This window comes from Theropithecus gelada, chromosome X, assembly GCF_003255815.1.
Source record: "Theropithecus gelada isolate Dixy chromosome X, Tgel_1.0, whole genome shotgun sequence".
Lineage (NCBI taxonomy): Eukaryota > Metazoa > Chordata > Mammalia > Primates > Cercopithecidae > Theropithecus > Theropithecus gelada.
The window spans coordinates 49,567,234-49,588,648 of record NC_037689.1 but is presented as its reverse complement, the minus strand read 5'-3'; the positions used below and the strand labels follow the sequence as shown (position 1 = coordinate 49,588,648).

The window sequence follows — 21,415 nt, the reverse complement described above, 5'->3', positions numbered from 1 at the left end:
AAACCAAAAGGTTAATTTAATAAGCCATGTAATCAGATTTTTCAGGAGGAGACAGGCTGTAGGTGAAGCTCTACATATGACTCAAACAATGTTACTGGGACTTTGAGAATGTACAGATGTCATTTTTGGCTGCTCAGAAAGTGAAGTGGCTTTCTAATTTTGGAGAACCTTTAAACTGAGGTTCTCAGTAGGTGATAGTGCATCTCCCAATGACAGGTGCTCAAAGGTAAAATCTGTCCTCTTCTCGTCTCCTGATGGCCAGAGCATGGAAATCAACACTCAGATATTATCATCAAGGATTCTCTATTTTAGCCTAGTGACCTAAAGGAAAATGATTTTATGATTTGCTTTCCTGCATCTAGCTATGGTGCCTGTGTGTCATGGAGGAGATTGTGGACAGTGGCAGCAGATACATTTGTAAATAAGATTCTTTTTTCTGCAACATTACTCAACTCTTTAGTTCCTTCTTATTTCCTGGGCCTGATTCTCTGGCTCTCCCCTCAACTCTTTGAGCTACTAGTAATATTCTTCCAATAAAATTCTTCTATATTTAATTTTCCAGAATTAAATAGAGATGGATTCAGATTTGAGATGCATTCAGACCACCTGATATACCTGGCTCTTTATATCTAGTTTTCAGTCCCTTTTCCTTAATATTAGAACCAATGCAACAGCCATTACATCCTGGGGATACACACTTCCTTGTTCAAGTTTAGCACAAAACATGTCTGACTTTCTAGGGAGTTACATAAATGAATGAATAAACACAGTTTTTAATTCTTTCTATCTTTGGATCAATTTGAAGTAATGTACTGATAGATAGTTAAATGTTAGTGATTGATTTAAAATGCAATTGTAGTAGACTTTAGGTTATAATGAAATGGGTTTAATAATAAATTGTTATAAAATAAATGCTTTAGAGCTCAGAGGAATATGTTGATTCTAAACATGAAGATTGGACCATGTAAGGCCCAGGTGCCTAAAGGAATTTATTTCAGCACTAGGGTTTTCATGCAACATAGCTCATTAAGAAAATAAATTATATCAAACACTTGAGCTTTTATTGGCATTAATAGAAATTGCTGGCTGGGCGCGGTGGCTCAAGTCTGTAATCCCAGCACTTTGGGAGGCTGAGGTGGGCAGGTGGATCACCTGAGGTCAGGAGTTCAAGATCAGCCTGACCAACATGGTGAAACCCTGTCTCTACTAAAAATACAAAAAATTAGCTGGGCATGGTGGCAGTTGCCTGTAATCCCAGCTACTTGGGAGGCTGAGGCAGGAGAATCTCCTGAACCTGGGAGGTGGAGGTTGCAGTGAGCCGAGATCGCGCCATTGCACTCCAGCCTGGGCAACAAGAGAAAAACTCCATCTCACATACACACACAACAACAATAAATAAAGAAAAGAAAAAAAGAAGAAAAAGGAAATTGCTTTCATACATTAGGTGTTGACTATTGTCCAAGAATATTAAAATAATACTTCAAAAAGTGTCACTTTCAATTTGAATTATTGATAATTGAAGCATTTTCTTTTTCTTGTGTTAAACCTGGAAGTAGAATGGCTAGTGGGAGCAAATGTTGAATTGGCCAGAAGAAAGCTGTCTGTTATATTCTTGAATACTTTTATGACAATGAAAAGAATTACTTGATTCTTTTGTGTCTGGGCCTCCTCAAATCTTAACAGCATTTTATTTAGTAAGGTTGGTTTTGAGGAAAATATTAAATTGAGTACAGTAAATGCTACTGGTCCTGGTACTGATGGATGATGACTATCAACACAGCTATTTAGGTATGATACTTTAAACTCATCATGAAATTCCTTGGGCGGGTATTAGGAACTACTCATTATAAATGTTGATAGTTTCATTGAGAAGATATTTCAGCTTATTTAGTCAGTCACTCCAAATAATATTTATTTTGCTCTATTGAATATTAAACACTGTACTAGGTCCAGCAGTTGACTAAGTAAAAGTATCTGTACTCAGTCAACTCACAGTATGGTCACAAGGTAAAAATAATTAAAAATCAATGTTAAACAGCAATGATAAAAATTATGTAATAACTCTGCTTAAGGGACTAGAGTTATAATAAAAATAATAATGTCAGTATATCTATTACACTACTCATAAGAGCTAACATTTCCTGCATGCTTACTATGAAACAGGTACTATTCTAAGCGCTCTCTAGATAGATAGATAGATAGATAGATAGATAGATAGATAGATAGATGTGTGTGTGTGTATATATGTGTGTGCGTGTGTGTGTGTGTGTATATATATACATATATATACACACACATAGTTTGTGTATCCCTTATGTGAAATGCTTGAGACCAGAAATGTTTCAAATTTCAGATTTTATTTGGATTTTGGAATATTTAGGTATACATAATGAGATATCTTGGGGATAGCACCCTATTCTAAACAAAAAATTCATTTATGTTTAGTATACACCTTATACATGTAGCCTGAAGGTAAATTTATGCAATATTTTGAAATAATTTCTTGCATGAAACAAAGTTTTCACTGCATTTTCACTGTGACCCATCACCTGAGGTCAGGTGTAGAATTTTCCACTTGTGATGTCTTGTTAGCACTCAAAAAGTTTCAGATTTTGAAACATTTCAGGTTTCAGATTTTTGGATTAAGCATGCTCAGTGTCTATCAATTTATTTGATTATCACAACAATCCTATGAAGATGTTGCTATTTTCTTTACAGTTAAGGAAACCAAGGCACAGAGAGGTTAAGTAACTTTCCTGAGGATATGCAACTAGTAAGAGGCAAAATAAGCCAACTCCAACAACCTGGTTTCAGAGTCTGAGCCCATAACCACAAGGCTACTCTGAGGCATCAGAAATGCCTTTGCAAAGGAGGTAACATATGAACTGAATCTGGAAGGATATTTAGGATTGAGCCAGGCAGATGAAGGTGAAAGACATTTCAGGGAGAGGGAGTAGCATGTGTATGGGTAGACAGAACAGGTTATATCCAGACTACTTACAAGTAATTTACTATGTCTGTAGCCCAAGTAACTTTTGAAGAAACCAGAGGTGGAGAGACAAGTTAGGACATTATAACTCTAATCCAGTTAAGAGATAATGAAGGACCAGACTATGTTAGTGCTAGCATATAATATGTGGAATGGAACACATATTATGTGCTAAATTCTGTAGAAAATACAAAACTGAATGGGATATAAACTTGTCCTCAAACAGTTTATATTTATGTGGATATAGAGATGGGATATAGTCGATTCATCAAATTTTGATGGAAATACTAGCTTTGACAAGGTTGTCAAACAGCCTCTCCAATAAAACAAGAGGGAAAATTGACCTTCACCAGCAGAAAGGGAGAAAAATATGCTAATTTTAACATTGATAAGTGTAGGATCATTTTAAGGATAAAACATGATTTCCATGACTACACAATCAGAAATAACCAGCTTTGAAGCAGTTGCCAGAAAAAATTTCCAAGATTTATTATGGGCTCAAAGTTAAATTTGTCAGCAATATAATTCTTTTAAGAAACGAGAGATGAAAATGGGATACGTACACTGAAGCAGAGGCTCTAAAAACAGCAAGTTTTCTTCCCACAGCTGTTAGCAGTGGTCAGATATTATGAGAATATTATGTCTGCCTTGGGGCTTTGAAATTGATATTGGCAATTTGGAAAGGGTACAGAGTGTGATAAAGGGCTTAGGAAACAGGCACACTGAGCAAGGGTTAAAGGTAGCTCAGAAGCTACACTGACCTCTGCAAACATGCCAAGAACAGTCTCACATCTAGAAAAGGCACAGGCTCTATTGGCTTAGATTCTAAAAGTTTCAACTAGTTTGACTGGAAATTGCTTTGAATATACATTCTTCTTTTACACTGTAAAATTTCCTGGAAAATTAAATACAGCCTGCATTTTAATGAAGTGCCGTAAGTATTAAAATTAAAGATGGAAGGGCTTGAGCATCAAGAAAATTATAATTTTTCTCTAATATCATTATCTCAGCCCAATTGAACACATCTAGGATTTTATATCACTATTAAAATACTTTGAAACAAATTAACATTTACTAAAGAAGTTTATGGTCTTTCATTTAGAAAATTCTGACTTTGCAATTTTCATGTTACACTAACAATCAAGTATGTTTACTCACAGAATTTAACTCATTAAAACCATTCTATACATATATATGCATATGTATACATATACACTTTTACATCATAGATATATGGACTTAATTAACAAACATTGGCTAATGTTTTCAATATACTTTTATAAAGTGTTTATTGTACGTTAGGACCCCTTCAAGGTGTTTGGGATATATCAGTGAAAAAAACTGCCTTCCTGGAGCTGACATTCTACTGAGAGAAGGTAGACACTGAAAAATACATATAGTAAATAAATAAATGATCTAGCATGTTACAACTGATGACTGCTGTAGTAAAAAAAGAAACCAAATAGAGCAGAGTTAGGGAAATTAGGAGAGTTGGGTGTGCTGGGAACAAGGTACAGTATTAAATACAGTGGTCAGGAGTAGGCATCTTTGGGGAGGTGGGACTTGAGCAAAGACACAAAGGATAGGAGAAAGACATCAGGGAAGTACCCAATACTCTTGTGTAAGGATGTTCTAGGCAGAGGAAATAGCTAGTGCAAAGACCCTCAGGCAAGACATAAGTGCAAAGACCCTAAAATGCCTCATGTTTGTGAGCAACAGCCAATGTGCCTGGGACAGAGTGAACAAGGAGTAGACAAAAGATGAAATCAGAGAATTAGGGGATGCAAACCAAATAGGGTCTTGCAGGCCATGGTAAACCTTGACCTGCTCTGAATAAAATGCTGGAGAGTTTTGAGCAGACAGACATGATGTGATTTCTGTTTTAAATGGACCATACTGGGAGGGATATCAGCAAAAATGGCAGAATAGGACTTTCCTGCACTTGTTTCTGAAAAAATCTTCCATTTGAACAATTATTTATGCATAAAAATACCTTTACAAGAGCTTGGGAAACCAAGGAAGAGATTACAGCACCTGGGTATAGCACATACATTTTTAAAAGACACAATTAAGAAGAGTAGGGAGGGAAATCTAACATTACCCACTCCACCCTTCCCCCAACCCCAGGCAGCACAACATGGAGGGAGAAACTTTCTGCTTGAAGGAAGAAGAGGGAAGCGAGCACTTTTCTGTGAGGTCTAGCACTGGGTGTGCCCCATTAAAACCCAGTACTGGGTAGGCCCCTATGACCCCAGACTCCAGGCTTTACCTGAGATTGAGTTTCCCAAGATCTGTCACAGGAACTCGCTAGGATCCTGCAGCCCCAGGCATCAGATAAGCTGCACTACCACCAGGCTGACACCAGTGGCCTCAGGCTCAGTAGACCAAAACCTGTGGGACACAGAAAAGGTAGTTCTGAGAGGGAAGTATATACCAATAATTGCTTACATTAAAAATGAAGAAATAGTTTACTGTGAATTTAAAGGGTACATGAATATTTGGGAAATTTGGCTATAACCACTGTAGGGATAATTCAGCTATTCTGATTAGTAGGAAGGAGTCACATTCTCAGTGCTACACAACTGTCCTACTTTAAGTTATTCATTGTGGGAAGAAGATATCTTTCTTCCAAGGTTGAATAATACATATAGTCTGTGTTGCCTAAAAATGTGTCCACTGGCCACATTTGGCTATTTAAATTTAAATGAAAATTAAGTGAAACCAAATAAAAATAAAAATTTAGTTCCTCAGTCAAAATAGCCATATTTCACTTGCTTTGTAGCCACATGTGGCTAATGACTATGCATTAGATGGAACAGACACAGAAAAATAACATTTTAATTCATTTTATTTCTTTACCTTGCCTAAATTGCTCTGGTTGGAACTTCCAGTACTATGTTGAATAGAAATGGTGAAAGTTGGCATCCTTGTCTTCTTCCTTATTTTACAGGAAAAACTTACAACTTTTCACCATTAAGTGTAATGTTAGATTTCAGCTTGTCATCTATGGCTTTTATTATGTTGAAGTACATAATTCTATACCTAGTTTGTTGATTAGTTTTATCATGAAATAATGTTCAATTATTTCGAATGCTTTTTCTACTTCTATTAAAAAGATCATGTGATTTTTAGTATTACTTTTGTTAATATTGGGTATCACATTCATTGATCTGCATATATTGAACCATCCTTGGAACCCCAAGGATGATGCAATAGACTAATGTTTGTGTCCTCCACTCCCCAAATTTCATATGTTGAAACCTAATCCACAATGTCATGGTATTTGAAAGAGGGTGTTTGGGATGTGATTAGGTTATGAGAGTGGAGCTCTCATGAGTGTGATTAGTGCCCTTATAAAAGAGACACCAGAGACCTCTCTTGCTCCTTCTGCCACGTGGTGAGGCAGCAATAAGATGACCATCTCTAAATTGGGAAACGGGGCCTCACCAGGCATAGAATCTGCTGGTGCCTTGAGCTTGGACTTCCTAGCCTCCAGAACTGTAAGAAATTAATTTCCATTTTTTTTTTTTTTTTTTTTTTTGAGACGGAGTCTCGCTCTGTCGCCCAGGCCGGAGTGCAGTGGCCGGAGTGCAGTGGCCGGATCTCAGCTCACTGCAAGCTCCGCCTCCCGGGTTCACGCCATTCTCCGGCCTCAGCCTCCCGAGTAGCTGGGACTACAGGCGCCCGCCATCTCGCCCGGCTATTTTTTGTATTTCTTAGTAGAGACGGGGTTTCACTGTGTTTGCCAGGATGGTCTCGATCTCCTGACCTCGTGATCCGCCCATCTCGGCCTCCCAAAGTGCTGGGATTACAGGCTTGAGCCACCGCGCCCGGCCTTTCCATTTTTTATAAGCCACTCAACCTATGGTATTTTGTTATAGCAATTTGAATGGACTATGATGAATAAATCCCACTTGATCATAGTGCATAATATTTTTAATGTACTATTAAATTTTGTTTGCTAGTATTTTTTGAGGATTTTTGAATATATATTCATCAGGGATATTAGCCTGTAATTTTCTCTTCTTGTAGTATCTTTGTCTGGCTTTGGAATTATGTAATGATGGTATCATAAAATGAGTTTGGCAGTCTCCCCCTCTCTTCAGCATTTTTGAAGTGTTTGACAAGAACTGGCATTAATTCTTCTTTAAATGTCTGGTATAATTCACTAGTAAAGCCATCTGGTCAGGGGCTTTTCTTTGTTCAGAGGCTTGGATTACTGATGCAACCTCCTTACTCATTATTATTCTGTAAAGGTTTTTATGTCTTCATAATTAAGTCATGGCAGGTTGTATGTATATAGAAATTTACCAATAACCCTAATAATAAAGAAAGAAGTAAAATTATTTCTGTTTTCCGATGTTATGATCCTATATATAGAAAACCCTAGACTCTACAGAAAAATATTAGAACTAGTTTTTAAATTCAGTAAATTTGCAGACTACAAAATCAACAGAGAAAAATCAGCTTTTTACACACTGACAATGAACTGTCCAAAAAGGATATTAAGAAAACATTCCCTTTTACAAGAGCATAAAAGAAAATAAAATACTTAGGAGTAAACTTAACCAAGGAGATGAAAGACTCATGCACTGAAAACTACAAAAGATTGATAAAAAAAAAAAAAATTATAGGAAACAAGTAAATGGGAATATATCCTATTTTAATGGATTGGAATAATTAATGTTAAAATGTTCATACTACCCAGTGGCCTACAGAGTCAGTGCTACCCCTGTCAAAATTCCAATGGCATTTTTTACAGACATAGGAAAAACAATCCTAAAATTCATATGGAGTGATAAAAGACACAGAATAACTAAAATAATCTTGAGAAGGAATAAAGTAGGAAGCATAATACTTCCTGATTTCAAAATATATTATAAAGCTACAGTAATCAAAACAGTTTTGTACTGTCATAAAACAGACATACAGACCAATGGAACAGAATAAAAAGCCCAGAAATAATCCAATGCATATAGTCAAGTGATCTTTGACAAGGGTGCCAATAATGCACAATGGGGAAAGGATAGTCTTTTCATCAAATGGTATTGTGGAAACTGGATATTGACGTGAAAAAGAAAAGAAAGAGAGAGAGAGAGAAAAGGAAGGAAGGAAGGAAGGAAGGAAGGAAGGAAGGAAGCAAGGAAGGAAGCAAGGAAGGAAGGAAGGAAGGGAGAGAGGGAGGGAGGAAAGGAGGGAAAAAGAGACAGAGCAAAAGAAAAAGAAAGAAAGAGGGAAAGAAAGGAAGAAGGAAAGAAAGAGAAAGAAAGAAAGAAAGAAAGAAAGAAAGAAAAAAGAAAGAAAGAGAAAGAAATTTAACCTCTACTTTAAAGCATACATTAAAATCAGCTTAAAAAGAAATACTGAAATGTAAGAGCTGAAAATGCAAAACTCCTAGAAGAAAACAGGAGAAGAGCTGCTGTACATTTGTCATGGCAATAAATTATTGGCTATGACACTCAAAACACAGGCAACGAAAGGAAAAATAGACAAGTGGGCCTACATTAATCTAAAAAGCTTCTGCACAGAAATGATCAGCAGAATGAAAAGTCTACAGAATGGGAAAAAATTTGTCAACTGTATATCTGACAAGGGATTAATATCTAAAATATATAATAAACTCATACAATTCAACTGCAACAACAACAAACAACCCAGTTTAAAAATGGGCTAAAGTCTTGAAAATATATTTCTCCAAAAAAGACATACAGATGGCCAACAGGCATATGAGAAGGTAATCAACATCACTAATCATTAGGGAAATGCAAATCAAAGCTACAATGAGATCTATCACTTCACACATGATAGGATAGCTACTATCAAAAAGACAAGAGCCAACAAGTGTTGGCAAAGGTAAGGAGAAAACAGAACCATTATACACTGTGGGTGGGAGTGTATATTGGTACAGTCATAATGGAAAAAAGTATGGAGCTTCCTCAAAATTAAAAAATAGAACAATCACATGATCCAGCAATCCCACTTATGTGTATATACACAAAGGAAATAAAATTCGTATCTCTAAGAGATATTTGCATTCCCATGTTCATTGCAGCATTATTTCAAATAGCCCATATATGGAAAAAACTCAAGTAGGCATCAACTCATGAATGGATAAAGAAAATGTGGCTTACATATCTAGTGGAATATTATTCAGCTTTTAAAAAAGAAAAATCCTTTCATTTGCTAGATCATGCAGGAACCTAAAGGACAATATGCTAAGTGAAATAAGCCAGCCATAGGACAAATACTGCATGATTTCACTTATATGAGGTATCTATAATAGTCAAATTCATGGAAGGAAAAGTATACAATAGTGATTGGCAGAGTTGGAAAGTGGAGGAAATTGAGAGTCGTTCAATGGGTATAAAGTACGTTATGCTATATGAATAAGTTCTGGAGATCTGCTGTACAACGTAGTGCCTATAGTTAACAACATGGTATTTTGTACTAAAATTTAAGAGAGTAGATCTCATGTTACGTATTCGTTGTTGGTTTTTTTGTTTTTGTTTTTGTTTTATTTTTTATTTTTTTTAGATGGAGTCTCACTGTGTCGCCAGACTAGAGTGCAGTGGCACGATCTCAGCTCACTGAAACCTCCGATTCCCTGGTTCAGGTGATTCTCCTGCCTCAGCCTCCCGAGTAGCTGGGATTACAGGCACGCGCCACCACGCCCCCTAATTTTTGTATTTTTGGTAGAGACAGGGTTTCACCAATCTCCTGACCTCGTGATCTGTCTGGCTCGGCCTTCCAAAGTGCTGGGATTAAAGGCGTGAGACACCATGCCCGGCCTGTGTTATGTATTCTTAACACACACACGCATACACACACACACATACACACACACACACACAACAAAAACAATAATCAACCAATCAAACACACACAAAGGGATGCAACAAAACTTTGGGAGGTGTTGAATATGTCTATTACCTTGACTGTGGTGATGGGATCATAGGTGTCTGCATATGTCCAAACTCATCAAATTTTGCACATTATACATGTGCAGTCATTTGCATATCAATTATACTTCAGTAAAGCTGTTTTTAAAAGAAAAAACAGAACTATTTCACTATGCCAGAAAATTCTATTGGATAGCACTGGCTAGGTACTTTTAATGAACATAATATATTAAATGCTTGCCGGATGTGCCTAATATTCCTCTTTCTAGATTTTATAGGCTTGGATAATTATAGAAAAATAATAAGACAGAAAACACAAGCTTCTTACTACTTATGTATTCTAATGAAATACCAGTCTGCATTTTTCCCATTTCTTTTGCACTTATCTTTCACAGCTTTTTTTTTTTTTTTTGGCCTTACATTTCTTGGTGCTGTCTATTTTTTTCCACCACCTAGAATTAGAAATCAATTCTTTTGTTTCAAATGTGAATTCCCCCTTCCCTAATTATAAGCTGCTACTTTACATAACAAAAGAATTGATTTCTGAAAGCTCTATTCAGACATTAACAAAACTAACAATTGGAATTATCATTCAAATTTATGTCCCTTATAAGCTTTAATGGCCAAGACTAAGATATAGACTTATTTTTAGACTCTTATTCACATTTATCTACTTTTTGCCTTTAAATCAATCCTATATGATAGCAGGAATCTTTCTTTGCCTCCTACATTTCAGCTTGCTTTCTCATCCTTTGTATACAGTGTTACTTATTTAGACTTCTTGATAAATGAAACAAGTGTGTATTTATTCAAGTTACATGGTGACTTATTTTCAAGAGAAACAAATAAAAATATGACATATCAAGTTAATTATTCTAACATTAGTCTGTTTAGATACTTTAGGTAATTTTTACTCATCATCATCTTTTGGGGCTGGGATAATTTGATGTGACCTAGAAAACTAGCTTTGTGGTTTGATCATTTTCCTCTTTACTCTGAGATCCACCTCCCCTTCCTTTCATGTGCTATGCCCTAAACTACAGATCACAGAAGGATGACTCCTGCAAACTACATTCCCAGATCCCTGTCAAATTGCTTCTTTTGGGCTCACCTAACAGGGAGGCACTGGCTGGAGACTGGAGGTGAGAAGCCAGGGTAAGCCTTTGTCTCAGCTTCTGGAGGTATCTCTATCAGTGTCTATAGCAATTCTGTGGTTGCAGAGCCCACAAGGCAGCACCTTCCTCTGAGGTCCCAGCTCCCATCTTGCAGCTCCTTCTATGATTCTAGCTCCTGTCAGATGAGCACTTCATGTCTCCAGATTCACCTTGGTAGCCACTCCTGCTGCTCCCTCAAAAAGCCCTTCTTTTAAGTTTTCAGCTCCTGTGAAGGGAACTCAGATCTTGGGCTCTAGTAACATCAGCTCCTTCTCTTTTATTTATTTATTTATTTTTCGAGTTATTGTTTTTTGGGGTTTTTTTAACTTTTATTTTAGGTTCAGGGGTACATGCACACGATTGTTATACAGGCAAATTGTGTATCACAGGGGTTTGGCATACAGATTGTTTTGCCACCCTGGTAATAAGCATAGTACCGGATAGGCAGTTTTTGGTCCTCACCCTCCTCTCAACCCTCCACTCACAAATAGGCTCAGATGTCTGTTGTTCCTTTTTTGTGTTCATGTGTACTCAGTGCTTGGCTCCCACTTGTAAGAACATGTGGTATTTGGTTTTCTCTTCCTGGGTTAGTTTACTTAGGATAATAGCCTCCCTGCACCCATGTTGCTGCAAAAAAACATGAGCTCATTCTTTTTATGGCTGCATAGTATTCCATGGTGTATATGTACCACATTTTCTTTATCCAGTCTACTGTTAATGGGCATTTAGGTTGATTCTGTGTCTTTGCTGTTGTAAACAGTGCTGCACTGAACTAACATGTGCATGGGTCTTTATGATAGAACAATTTATATTCCTTTGGGTACATACTCAATAATCAGATAGCTGGGTCAAATGGTAGTTCTGTTTTAAGTTCTTTGATAAATTCCCAAACTGCTTTCCACAGTGGCTGAATTTATTTACATTCCTACCAGCAGTGGTGGGAATAATGGAATAAGCATTCCATTTTCTCTACAACCTCACCAGCATCTGCTATTTTTTGACTTTTTAATAATAGCCATTCTGACTGGTGTGAGATGGTATCTCATTGTGGTTTTGATTTGCATTTCTCTAGTGAGTAATGATGTTGAGCACTTTTTCATATGCTTGTTGGCCACCTGAATGCCTTCTTTTGAAAAATATCTGTTCACGTCATTTGCCCACTATTTAATGGGGTTTTCTGTTCTTTGCTCATTAGTTTGTTTAAATTCTTTATAGATTCTGGATATTAGACCTTTGTTTGATGCATAGCTTGCAAATTTTTTCTCTCATTCTGTAGGTTGTCTGCTCTGTCGATAGTTTCTTTTACTGTGCAGAAGCCTTTTAGTTTAATTAGATTCCATTTGCCAATTTTTCTTTTTGTCACAATTGCTTTTGGCATCTTTATCAGAAATCTTTGCCAGGGCCTATATCCAGAATGGTATTTCCTAGGTTATCTTCCAGGGTTTTTTAGTTTTAGGTTTTACATTTAAGCCTTTAATCCATCTTGAGTTGATTTTTGTATGTGGTGCAAGGAAGGGATCAATTTCAATTTTCTGCATATGGCTAGTCAGTTATCCCAGCACCATTTATTGAGTAGGGAGCTCTTTCCCCATTGCTTATTTTTGTCAAGTCTGTCAAAGATTAGATGGTTGTAGGTGTCCAGATTTATTTCTGGGTTCTCTATTCGATTCTACTGGTCTATGTGTCTGTTTTTGTACCATGCTGTTTTGGTTATTGTAACCAAACATGCTGTTTTGGTTACTGTAGACTTCTAGTATAGTTTGAAGTTGGGTAAGGTGATGCCTCTGGTCTTCTTCATTTTTCTTAGGACTGCTATTAAGGCTCTTTTTTGATTCCATATGAGTTTTAGAGTCGTTTTTGTTTTTGTTTTTTTCTAATTCTGCGAAGAATGTTCTTGGTAGTGATAGCAATAGCATTTACTCGGTAAATTGCTTTGGGAGGTATGGCCATTTTAAAACATTCATCCTTCCTATCCATGAGCATGGAATGTTCCTTCTATTGTCTCTCCAACCCTAGTAATGGAAGCAACTTCTTGCATTTGATAACCTCTGGGCTATCTCCCCTCACCCTGTTATTCTGTGAGGTCTTCTAACAATTTGGTACTACCTTCCCCTGTGAAACTCCCTTTGTTGAAGTACTTGACATGAGTTCTCTTTTCCTGACTCTACTGTGACTGATAATCCCTGGTATTAGTATGGTATCTAAAAGTTGCAGGTAGGCACAAAAATAATTGGTCTTAGGGTCAGAAGAACTATGTCTAAACTCTGACAATTCTAATTCCTTAGTATGTAACTAGAGAAAATACATGTACTCTGAGTTTCAATATCTTTAACTGTAAATCTTGGAAAATAATTCCAATTCCATTGATTGATCATGCATATTGAATGAGATAAGTAAATGCACATAGAAAATACCTAGTAGGAGGTACTTGAGGAACATTAAGAAATTTGTGAAAGTATTTTCTTCCTTTATTTTAGGAAGCAATTTCAATGTTGTAGCTTTAGTACTTGGACCTTTATCTAATTGGCGGACCTCAAACAAAATTGGTGTGAAAGGAAATCTAATTCTTTCCATTCATACGTGTTTAAATCTGCATTGCTATTTTCTTGGAGGTTGTGAGAGGTGTATCTTGCTCTTTTTTAAAAATGGTGTCCAATTCATCATGAAATAAATCATACTCGGGCTGCTATGCAATCTTTTTTTTTTTAATATAAATTTATTTGGTTTTCTTTGCCAGTATTGATTTTTTTCTTATAGGCAGTAAGTAGAAAGTTGTACCATAAAACTTTCCCAATTTTTTACCCTTTTCATTTATATTTAAAACCTTGTTGTTATCAATGTTTTCCATTGAAAAACCCTCAAAAACTTCTCTTTTAGGCTTTTGATTTGTAATACATCTGTATTAAAAATAAAACAGGTATATTTACTAAAAGCATTCCAGTTTTTTTTTACATTTATGCAGTATTTCCAGTATGACTTTTTAGATTTACAGTAAATTAATACAGCCTTTTCCACCTTCTCTACATTCATACTTCCTCTCCAGTGTGGATCATGTTTCCTAACAACAAGCAATCTTTTACAATAAACTATACATTCTAGGATTATTCAGTTTTTTTTTTTTCTTTTCCTGAAGGGCAATGAGAGAAATCTATCCTCAGTTCTATTAAACTCTCTCTTCTTACTGTGACCAAGCCAACCCTTTCCGGTAGCCCAAAAGTAAGTGGTGTGAAATGTAGACTATATTATGATCAAAAAGTTTCCAGCAGTGAGCTCAGTTTACAGTCACCAGTCACTGAGGTCTATCTCTTGTCACCAGCAAATACATTTATAACTTCCTTTTTTTAAGCAAAAGTGTTTCCTTGTAATTAGAGCAATTCCAAGTATTACGGAATTATGTTTTAACCAATTACTTTGCATTTTAATTAAATTTTGTGGTGGACTACAATATATGTGGGGGAAATGCACAAAGTAGAAATGTACAGTACAGCCCTTTCTCACACAGTGAATTTCTGCCTGATGACCCTCAAGCGTAAGAAATAAAGTCTTCAACCTAAATAACTCCCATACACCCTGTCAAAATCACTATTTCTCTTTTCCAAAGATAACCTGAATTGTATGGTAGTTATTTCCTTCATTTCTTTGTGGTTTTATTTCCTCAGTACATATCGTTAAACATTATTTTTTAAGTGTACCTGATTTTTTAATGTTACCTGAATGGAATAATCTAGAAGTGTCTAAGTTGTTCTAGTCAGCATTATGTTAGTGGGAAATATGAATGTAGCACTAATTCACTTATGTTAATGTTTCCTAGCATGTCATTGCCTGACTTTCTACAATTTATTTATCAATTTTACTTTTAAATTAGTTTGAGATTATTGCCAATTTGAGATATTACATGTAATGATGCTAATGATGTTCTTACACATGCTGCTTGGTGCACAAGTGCCTACACTCTGTTGAATAGAGATGTAAAAGTAGAATTTCTGAGTAATAGGTGATGTACGTCTTCAACTTTGGTAGATAATACCAAATTTTATTTCAAAGTACTTTAAACATATATTCTTAGTAACATCTTTTTTTTTTTTTGAAATAAGGCCTTACTCTATCACCCATGCTGGATTACATGGTGCAACCTCGGCTCACTGCAGCCTTGACTTCCCAGGCTCAAGCGATCCTCCCACCTCAGCCTCCTGAGTAGCTGGGACTACAGGCATCTGCCACCACATCTGGCTAATTTTGTTTATTTGTTGTAGAAACAGGATATCACTGTGTTGCCCAGGCTTGCCTCGAACTTCTGGATGGAAGCTATCTTCCTGCCTCAGCCTCCCAAAGTGTTGGGATTACAGATGTCAGCCACGGTGCCTGTCCCCAACATCTTAATAGAACTCTTATTGCACACATCCTAGCCTACACCTGGTATCGTGTGTGGGTGTAGGGATGTATGTTTGTGTTTCTTAAATTTTAGTGATATCTTACTATAATTTTAATCTGTATTTTGTTGATTACTAATGATTTGAGCATATTTTATATGGCTATAGGCCACTTTTTGCCTTTACTGTGGTGGGTGGAGAGGACTTTAAAGTGTTGGTTCAATTTTTTTTTTTCCTGTTTTCTATTAGGTTATCAGGATTTTGCTTGCTTATTATTTTTTTCCTATTTTTGTTATGTTAAAATACACATAATATAAAATTTACTATCTTAACAAATAATTATTTTCCTTCTCCAATTTATTGGTATAGACAACGTAACGATTTAAGTGTAGAGCTAAGTAATACTAAATACATTAATAACATTGTGCAACCATCATCACCATCGATCGATCTCCACAACTCTTTTCATCTTGTAAAACTGAAACTCTATAGCATTCTACTCTCTACACATTAAAAAATATTCCCCATTCTCCCCTCTCCCCAGCCTCTGGCAACCACCATTCTACTTTTTGTCTCTATGATTGTGATTAATTTAAATATCTCATATAAGTAGAATAGTACAGTATAAGTACTTTTGTGACTGGTTTATTCCACTTACTATCATGTCTTCAAGGTTCATCCATGTTGTAGCATATGACAAAATTTCCTTCCTTTGTAAGGTTGTATATACTATTGTATGTATATATCACATATTGCTTATCTATTCATTCATCCATGGACATTTTATTTGCTTCCATATTTTAGCTGTTGTTAATAATGCTGCTATAAGAATGAGTACATAAATAGCTCTTTGAAGCCCTGTTTTTAATTATTTGGGGTATATATCTAGAAATGGAATTGCTGGATCATACAGCAATTTTATTTTTGACTTTTGAAAGAACACCAGTTTTCCACAGCAATTACACCATTTTACATTATCACCAAAAATGTACAAGTGTTGCAATTTCTCCACAGCCTTGCCAATACTTGGTATTTCTTCTTGTTGTTGTTTTATAGTAGCTACCCTGATGAGCATGAAGTATTACGTCATTGTAGTTTTAATTTGCATTTTCCTAATGATTTGTGATGTTGAGCATTGTTTTGTATACTTCCGGCCATTTGTATATTTTCTTTGGAGAAATATTTGTTCATCCCTTTGCACATTTTTTTCACATTATCTTTCATCAGATATATGGTTTGAAAATATTTTCTCCCATTCTTTGGGGTACCTTTTTATTCTGTTGATGTTTATTGATATGCTAAATTTTTTAATTTCCACAAAGTTTGTCTATTTATTCTTTTGTTACCTGTCCTTTTGATATTATATTTTTGAAGTGCATCCTCTGGCTATATTTTTGAAAGTGGTACTACTGAATCAAAGTTCAAAAGCATTTTTTAAATTTTGTCAAATTTTTAACCATAATTATACTATTGTACTATTCTGTAGTCCCATTAGCAAGATATGAGTGTCTGTTCTCTACAGTCTTGCCAACAGAGGGTGATAATGAGCTCTCAAATGTTTGTCAATGTATAATGTGAGAAATTTTGTCAATTAGCTTGAATTTACATTTTCCTCATTATAAGTGAAATTTAGAATCTTTTAATAAGTTTAATGACAGTTTTTGTATCTCTTTAAAATTGTTTTAAAATTCAAAATTGTTCATGTCTTTTTGCCAATTTTTCCATAAGTTTATTTAGGTTGTTAAACTTCATCTTTTAGATTATTTATTAAGATAGTAACCCTTTATTTGTAGCATGTATTGCAGATATTTTAGTCTTCTTTTTACTTTACCTGTGTTTTTCTTTTTTTATCATGCAGTTTTTTAAATTTTAAGCAGTAGAAGTTATCCTTTCTTTTATTGCATCTGGACTTTGAGTCATAGTTAAGACAGTTGGTTTTTCAGGAATTTGAATAGGCTACTAGTGAATTATTTCCTCAAACTTTTTTATTGGCAAGTAGAAAGGAAGCAGCTGCCATTTTGTAGATAACATGTAGTGATCTGCTGACTGATCTTATTAGCATGAAGCAGCGTCTAGACCTGAATTACACTAGCTTCTTTGAATTTTCCTTTAGTTTTCCTGACTTCTGCGCCAACTTGTGCTCAAGTGTCAGGTCTGCTTATGCTCCAGCATCAGATGTGGAGGGAGAACCTTTAAAAGACTGTTTACCCAGTTCCCACAATTGAGAAACCCAGATCCCTGTAACAAATCTCTCTCTCTCTCTCTCTCTCTCTCTCTCCCCCTCCCTCCTATCTGTTATTTGTTTGATCTTCTATTTGTGTGCTTTTCTGGATGAGGCCTCACTTATAGATAAACGGTTTCTATTCATAAATTATTTTAGGGAAATGCTGTAAGGCTTATCCCTGTTTGGAGATTTACAGTAGCTGTAGTATTAAGATCTCTAGGATAACCTGGAATAAAGAAATCTTATGCTATATTCATCAAAGCATTGTCACACTTTCTTGACTTACTACCAAAACCACTTACCTAAAATTGTTTCATATCTCATAGAGATAGTTTTCCAAATAAAATTTTTGTGGAATATAGGTAGATGGATAGGTAGGTAAGTAGATAGATAGATAGATAGATAGATAGATAGATAGATAGATAGATATAGATAGAGATAATATCCTGAAGCTATATCCCAATCCAGAAGAGATGGGCTTAATTATAAAAAAGTTGAAACATAAAGGCCATACATTTTTCATAGTCTTTGTTATTTTTTTAAAAAACACTAAGCCTTTTCCCAAAGCTCTACTACTTTTGGTCTGTGATCAATAAAGCTTAAAATCCAATCACTATTAATTTGCCTCTCACTTTTCCACTAGTATTAACAGAACTTACAATACATAGGAGGACTGAGTTCTGAACAAGTTGATCACTTCACATACACAACCAGCCAAGAGGGCAAATGGGGGTTGAAATCAATTTCAAGCTCTTCTAAATGTCATTTGCTTCACGGGGCAGAGCTACATCTGCCTGGAGTAAGGAACATCTTTTCTAATTAGTACACAGGCTCCATCTGCACTCCAAGATGAATGACAATGGGGATGTGCATACCTGGAGAAGTGTCTATGTCTAATCTGAACAAAGATGCCATAGCTACTTGTGTCTAATGCACCTAAAAAGTCTATGAATGTTTCCTCATTTTCATTTTGCCAAGAAGAAAATTGTGTTTTGAAGAGGATAAGTAATCTATTTATAATCCCAAGCTAGTAACCTGAGTCCAATCCCCATTTTTTTCCCACTGTAATAGACTGTCTTTTTACCTGTGTGTTACCCCCATGCAGCATTTCTTCCTGTGTTATGTTGTCTAATTATTTCTAACTGCCTGCTTTCTTGTGCATTCTCTTAAAAATCTAGATTATGATTCCACTGCGACAAATGGGAAATGAATGTTTTTCATCCTACTGTATATTGTTCAAATGTTTACTATATGTATGTCATTTTGAAGTTAATTCTGTAATTTTATTTTGCAAATTCATTTTGCATATTTTATTGAGTTTTCTCTAAGCTCCTGTGTTTTTCTAGCAGCTTTATAACTCTCTACAACCAGTCATGGAATAGAAAAATATACCTAAGCATCCTCTATGAAGTTTCAAAGCCATATGATATTATAACATAGAATGCTTCCATATGTTAGAACCATAATAACAGAAGTTGCACACTAAAAATTGTTTTATTTTTGGAATAGTGCCCATTTATATTCCACATTATTGAAGTAACATTATACTTTCAATAAACATCTCTAGACATAATTATTTAGTTCCTCTGTCCCATAAAGGGTGGCGATCACTTTATTTATTGTCTAAATCATAAAAGGCAGTAATTTTTTAAAAATACCCTAAATAAAAAATATCTAATAAGTGAGCAGTTAACAAATGCACTGACTAATCACTAGGTAGCTGACAACTGGATATTTTGGGAATATGTGAATTATCAGTAGATCATTTGTAATAAAAAATAGAAACTTATAAAAAGGGATAATAATAATTAAAGAGGTAAGATAATGGAAGATTCTTTTTCAACATGTTTTCATTTTCTTAAATATGTTGTGATCCTAAATAAGCAAATTAAGGAACCAGGTTGATTACTATGTAAAAATCCTTGAATCATATGATTCAGTTCATAGCTTTTAAGACTCCATGAAGGATAATGTTTAAGACATGTCAGGCAGAACACCAAGTGGTATAGATTTAAAACAGGGTCTATTGGGAGAAAACTTACAAGCAGAGAAGTGATAGAGCACATACATTTCCCTAAGCTCTACCTATCCCACAGTGAAAGCTAAGCATAGCTCCACACACAACACAATGTACTAGATAGGAGTAACCTTCCTCCCAAACCTCTAAATATCTATATATTTATAATGAAGGTCAGGGCAAATCTATGTAACTAAGTAACAGAGGAATTCCTTCGTGAAGGAAATGGGCTTCTTAGAAATGAGGAGTTCATGAAGCCCCATAACTGGTAGCAGCTTGTTATTTTGATGAGTTAACTCAGACTATTTGGACCATTCTTCTAATCTATTAAAGGAGGGAGTGATATTAACCCAATAACCCTCCAGATTTATTGCCTTCTATGTATTTAATCAGCCTAGCTTGAAACCTCAGTAGAGTAGTTCCATGGCTTACAAATAGAATGGTGTATTCAAAATGCAATGTATAACTTTTTCCACAAAGAGAATGTATTTTCCCTCTTGGGAAAATCCATCTTATATGGTTTTGATACAACTAATCCTGCCCCCAATATTTTCTTCCTCTACTTTCTGGGCAAAAAGAATTGAGCCAGTGATTGCTGCAAGATCCTGTGTTCGATCATTTTTCCCTGGGACAATTTCCCCCAGAGATATCATGGACAAAGATCCTCTCTCTGATGGGGATGTTAATCTGTAGACTATGGGTCTAGGGCAGCAATTCCTTCCTCCTTAAGAGAGAATCAATGTAATAAGATAAGCAGTGGCAAGAGTTGGAGGGAGAAAGAAGAACTAATGACATTGTTTAAGCTTTATGTTTAGTTATGACTGAACCCAGGTCCACATTCTTTTGTATATATAAATAAATTCCCCTATCAGCTTAAATTAATTTCAATTGAATTGGTCTTTTTTGAATATAAACGAGCCATAACTGGAGTAATAATTTTTTAAAATCCGCTACTACCATTTTTGGTATCAGAATTAATTATTCCAATTCTCATAGAGAGTATGAGACTTGTGTTTCCAATTTTTAGGTAATTGATTTTTTATTATAATAGCGTTATGACTGATGGTTGATATTTTGGAAGTCAAAAAACTTAATGTACTTTCTAAGAGAGGATTATTCACTATTGGAAAGGCCAAAAAGAGCACTGTATCACAACACCTGAGGAGAGCATAAAAAAAACTGAGAGAATACCATAATACAATGATACTGGAAATAACAGCAACAGTGTCATTAGCCACAAAATAATCTAGAAATTTCATATGTATTTTTTATTTGAAGAATATCATATAAAGCAAGAATTCAACCATTTATCTCCCTAAGAGGGGAAAAAAAGAGTACTGACAAGATATTCTGTTTAGTTTTACAAAATATTCTAGCTGAAAGAAATTTGAATGTCTTAGTTATATTGCTATTCTTTACTCCATTAATCTAATATACCTTCCATCTATCTGTCTTATTATCCTCTCTATTTTTAAAATAAAAATATAAAAAGAACACTGCCACACATGTGAGATATGAAGGAAAAATAAAGGTTTCTAGTGCCATTTATTTTATTATTTATTTCTGAAGTTCATAAACTTTAAGAGGTTTTAATGACATTGTAGATCTTTGAATATTGCCGACTTAAGTGATTAGGAACTTAGTATTTTAATATTCTTCTCTGATCTATGTTTCACTAATTCTGTTCAGAGTTAATTAGAAAAAGCTTAAAATTGGTAATGAACAAAGTTTTCTTTTTATTAGAATTATACTGAAGAGTTAG

At 35.2% G+C, this 21,415-nt stretch overlaps 1 protein-coding gene across 3 annotated transcripts in view; it reads right to left on the bottom strand.

Annotated features, from left to right (window-relative positions):
* The window catches only part of DCAF8L2 (DDB1 and CUL4 associated factor 8 like 2), a 170,276-nt gene that overhangs the window by 118,589 nt on the left and 30,272 nt on the right, over nt 1–21,415 (bottom strand). For all 3 annotated transcript variants that reach the window (XM_025372963.1, XM_025372965.1, XM_025372966.1), the window contains exon 2: nt 5,259–5,380. The gene's annotated coding sequence lies outside the window, so the exon portion shown is untranslated. The remainder of the gene's footprint in view (nt 1–5,258; nt 5,381–21,415) is intronic.